The sequence below is a fragment of the Fukomys damarensis genome, unplaced genomic scaffold (assembly GCF_012274545.1).
Source record: "Fukomys damarensis isolate Sample0158 unplaced genomic scaffold, DMR_v1.0_HiC HiC_scaffold_39, whole genome shotgun sequence".
Lineage (NCBI taxonomy): Eukaryota > Metazoa > Chordata > Mammalia > Rodentia > Bathyergidae > Fukomys > Fukomys damarensis.
In genome coordinates, this window is record NW_022900951.1 from 9353681 (window position 1) to 9359235 (window position 5555).

Below are 5555 nucleotides of genomic sequence, written 5' to 3' on the forward strand. Positions count from 1 at the left end.
ACCTTGGGCGACCCTTACACGATACACAGTTTCCTCTCTCTCCCTCTCCCTCTCCTTCTCCCTCCCTCCTCCTCTCCCCTCTCTCTTGCTTTCTCCCTCCCCCCTCCCTCCCCTCCCTCACTTCTATTTCAATGTAAAATTTCCTTACCATATTAATATGTATTAGCTATAAAAATTAAAAAGGCTTTGTCTCTAATTTGCCTAAAAGCCCCCATTAAATCCCTTCTTTTTTTCCTTTCTCTCTTCTTTTTTCTATTTAGTATAAAAGTTTTTACTTCATGATTATTTTCTGTTAAAGAAAAAGTTTAAAACTAATGCCTGATATTTGCCAACTAAAAGCCCCAATTAAAATATTTTCAGAGAGAGAAAAAGAAAGAGAAAGAAAAATGGAATAAAGAATACAAATATGTCACTTCCCCAGTCTCAGAAGGTGGAGAATTCTTGTAGCTTTAAAATAACAGTGTAAAGTTTAATTTTTTTTTAGCTTTTATAAATTAATGTTTCAAAATCTTAGGGTTTTGTTTTAGAAAAATATGCCCTCTTTGTACATATTAAACAGCACACTTTGTATGTATGGAACAGTCCAGCATGTAACTGGAAACAGCTCTAACATTCAGAACATTTCAGACCCAGATCTTACGGTTAACTTTGAGGGTATCACACACTTTTTAAAAAATGTGTATATGAACAAAGATTTTTAAAAAGATTATACAGATCAAAATTTCTGTTTGAACACCGAGGACTTCTAAATCAGAAAAAAAATAAATAAAATTCCCAAAGCTATAAAAGATCTTTGGGGGACAAATGGGGAAATATGAATGCAGAAATAACATGCGATATTATTAACTATTCTCTTCAATTGCATCCTTACTTTAGGACTATTTAGGGACAAAAGTCATGTCTGCAGCTTTCAAATGATTAAGAAAAACATATATACATGCATATATTTATCCAATATAGACACTTAACAGTTATTAAATTTTAACAACTAGCATGAGATTATATTGTGCAATTCTTTTAACATTTTATGTCTTAAATTTCTCAAAACAAGAAGTTGGAGCCAGCTGTGATGGCACATGCTCGTAATCCCACCACTAAGGAAACTGAGGCAGGAGGATAGCTGCAAGTTCAAGGACAACCAGGGCTATATAATGAATTCAAAGCCAGCCTGCACTACATGGTGAGATATTGTTTCAAAATAGAAAACAAAAAAAATCAAAATGAAAGAGAAATTGGGAAGAAAAAAATCTTGTTTTTATAAAACTTGGATACCAATATAATTAAAATTAAAGTAGAATGCTGCGGGGGGTGTATCTCAGTGGTAGAACATTTGCCTAGCACACACAGGCCCTAAATTCAATCCCCAGAACACACCCCAAAATGAAGGATACCAGTTATTTGAAAACAATAACTACTCTGCTAGTGAATCTACCATATTCAGTTTAGAAGGATTTAGTATTTTCTGAATAAGAGAACAGACTGTTGGTATTTTACTACTAGAAAAGTTACACTTGACTAAACTCTTAGATAATTCAACCAGCTAGTGAAACCCAGTCAGATCACTGGTCACTTCAATTGATTTATCTTCCTAATGATCTTCCTCTAAGAATGCACCTGAGTTATTCTGATTTTCACAGTCACTTTTATTTTCTTAACTATGAAAAGCAATTTATTTAGCACCTACTATAAACAGGATGCTGAGCTCAGTGCTTCCTTTTTTATAAATCTTAATTTTTTATTTATTGAAGCAAAACATTTATTGGTACATTTTAGGTATATACAATGATAAGATTCATCATAGAGAATTTTTACCTGTATATGATATACCTTGCTTCTTTTTTTCTGATTACCTCCTCCCTTCGACTGTTCTTCTCCTCCTTATTTACAAAAGCTTTGTTTCCATTTTTTTCCTTTTAGTCTCCCTTTTTTCTTATCCCTTCCTTCTTTTACCCCTCCCTTGTTCCCCTTCTCATTTGAACATTTTCTTCCCATTTCCTGACATCTATTATACATTTTGGTCCTTGTTTCCATTCTCAGTTTCCCACACCAGAGAAACAATGTGGTATTAAAATATGTGTGTCCGATTATTTCACTTAAGAGTATGGCCTCAAGGTGTATCCATTCACCTAGAAATATCTCAAGCTTATCCTTCTTTACAGCTGAGTAGTATTTCATTGTATTTTTAAAAACCACATCTTTATCCGTTTGTCATTTGATAGGCATTTGGGATGTTTCCAAGAGTTAGCCTTTACAAACTGTGCCACAGTGAACATGAGTGTGCATATATTGTTGTGGTAGGATGCTTTTAATTCTTTTGGGAAGATACCAAGAAGGGGAGTAGCTGGGTTGAATGGAACCTCTACTTTTAGTTTTTTGAGGAATCTTCACTCTGATCTTCATAGTGATTGTACCAGTCTATGCTCCCACTAAGAGTGGAGAAGGGTTCCTTTTTTCCCACATCCTGGCCAGTGTTTGTAATTGGCTGATTTCTTCACAATAGTCATTGTTTCTGGAGTGAAATGGAATCTTAGTGTTTCAATTTAAATCCCTTGAATAAATGGTGATGTTGACTATTTTTTGTATATTTATTTGCCATTTCTACTTTTTCATCTGCAAAGTGTCTATTCATTTCAGATGCCCATTGTTGGGTTGAGTCTTTAAATTTGGGGAGTGTGATATTTTTGAGTCCTCTATATAGTCTAGATATTAGTCCTTTGAGGAACAGCTGACAAAAATCTTTGCCCACACTGTGGGTTGTGTCTGTACTCTGTTGGTGGTTTCCTTTAATGTACAAAAGCTTTTCAATAAGATAGATCCTAGTTGTTGATTCTTTGTGATTTTTCCTGAAAGATCCGGGTATTGTTCATGAAGTCTATGCCTACACCAATGTCTTCAAGAGTTCTACCTATTCAATCTTCCAGCAGATTTAGTGTTTCTATTTTAGTATTTAGATCTTTGATCCATTTTGATTTTAGGTTAGTGCATGGTGAAATATGTAGGTCTAGTTTTAATCTTTGGCATGTGGAAAGCCAATTTTTCCAGCACCATTTATTAAAGAGACTATCTTTCCTCCATTGAAGATGTTTGGCTCCTTTGTCAAAAAAAGTGGCTGAGTATGTTTGGAGTTGCTTCTGTATCCTTTAATCTATTTCATTGATCTGAGAAGAACATATATTCTAATGTTGTCGAGTGGAACACTGTAGATATCTGCTAAGTCCATTTGTTCAAAATTCTGCCTCAGTTCTGATATTTGTTTTTTTTTTTGTCTAACTGATCTGTCTATTTGTGACAATGGGATATTGAGATCTCCCATTATAATTATATTAGTGCTTATTTGATTTTTAATATCTGCTAATATTTATTTTATCTTGTTAGGTGTGCTGGTATTTGATGCATATATATTTATGATTGTTATCTCTTTCTATTTTTTTGTTCTTTGAGACAGAGCATTTCTATTATTGCAAGCTGGCCTTGGACTCACTATGTAGCCCATGCTGATCTTGAACTTGTGGCAATCCTCCTACCTCAGTCTCCTGAGTCCTGGGATTACAGGTGTGTGCCACCATGCCTGGCATATTTTTCCTCCTGGATTGTTCCCTTTACAGGAGTTTAGTGACCTTCTTTATCTCTCTTCATCAGTGTTGGTTTTAAATCTACTTTGTCTGAAAATAGAATATTTACCATTGCATTTTCAGTTTCTTATTGCATGGAGTATTGTTTTCCATCCTCTGACTTTCAGTCTATGAATTTCTTTTTTAATTAAATGTGTTTCTTGCATGTAGCACATTGTTGGATCTTGCTTCTTGACCCATTCTGCCAGTCTGTTTCTTGTGATTGGTGAATTGAGATGATTTACATTGATGTTTATAACTGATATGTATTGATTTACCCTTATCATGTTATTTTCCTCTTGTTGTTTTCCTTTTTGTCCCCTCCATTTAATTGCTTGCCTTGCCTGGTGGATTCATTCTGCTGGGGTTTGTGGACTTGTAGTCTTTGTTATCTTTTTCTAGAATGTCCTTCAGAACATTTTGGGGTGCTGGTTCTGTGGTCATGAATTTCTTCAGGTGTTCTTTGTCATGTAAGTATCTTATTTATCCATCAGTTTTGAAAGATAATTTCAGAGGTTACATCAATCTGGGTTGGAGGTTGTTTTCTTTTACTGCTTGAAATACTTCACTCCAAGCTTTCTTTGACTTAAGGGTTTGTATTGAGACATCTCTGTGATTCTGGTGAGCTTTCCTTTATAGGATATATGGTTCTTTCTCTAATAGCTTTTAAAATTCTGTTCTTGTGTTGAACTTCTGGAATTTTAACTATTATGTGTCTTGGTGTAGATTTTTTTTTTAATCACGGGTAACTGGAGTTCTATATCCCTCATTTATCTATTTGTCAAATTTTTTTTCCCTACTTGGGAAGTTTTCTGCCATTACTTCTCTGACAGCTTTTTTAAAGTCATTTGTGTGTGCTATCTTCTGGTTTTTCATTGACTTTGATCAATCTTATGTTATTCTTCTTTCCATCATCTACCAGCTATTGGATTGATTTTTCATGGTCCTTTGCTATTTTTATGAAGTCTTTCTTTTCATGTTGGCTAACAGCAATCCAGTCTTCTATATCTAATATTCTGTCTTCACATTGACTCATTCGGCTGTGTATACTTTCAGTGGAGTTTTTAGTCTCCTGGATATCTGTATCAATCTGTTTCATCATTTCCATTTCTTTTCTGTGTGGGGTGATTGCAGTTTCAATCATTTTCCAAAACTCCTCTATTTTTTTTATCTGTAGCTGCTCTAGAGTCAGTAACCATGTCTTTCATTATGGTCACCATCTCTGTAGTTATCTGAGAAACTATTTCTGCTTTGATTTTTTTCCTAGAACCTCATCTGCTTTGTTACTCCTGCTGTTACCACTTCAGAGAATCCAGGTGGGTGGGTTTTGAATTCTTTCACTCATAGCCCCTGGGTTTGCCTTTGGTGAGATGGAAGCTTAGGGTTGCATCTTACTTAAGTCTCTTCTCATTTTCTATTTTTTTTTAAGTTTAATTCCTGGGTTGATGTTTGTAAGCTGCATATAGCAAGTAGTTTTATTACTAGTATTTAGAATCCTTAGGAAATGACTACTTCTCAGAAATGTATTCTAGGTATAGTTGCTTTTGGGGTTTTGATTCTGTTGCAAGATCCTAAGGATGAAAATTTGGCCTATTTGGCCTAGCACCAGGGACTTCGGCATTGATCTATACTATTGTTTATGATCCTTAGGCAATATCATTCTTGGTACACCAGGAAGAACAACCAATCAGACAACTATGTCACTTTGGCTAAAGTAGTACAATCAGCAATAACAATAGCATCAAATATAGCCTAGAAAATGACAAACTGTTGTACTATTAATTTGCTACCTTTAACCATATAAACTAGATTTCTTGTTATATAACAAAGTCTAAAAGAAACCAGAAAGTTGTATACAGTAAATATGCCCTCAGTATGGCAATTTTACCCTCAGGGGAGAAAATTGAAAAGAAGTTAGAGGCGGGGAATAGAGCGAAGATGAAG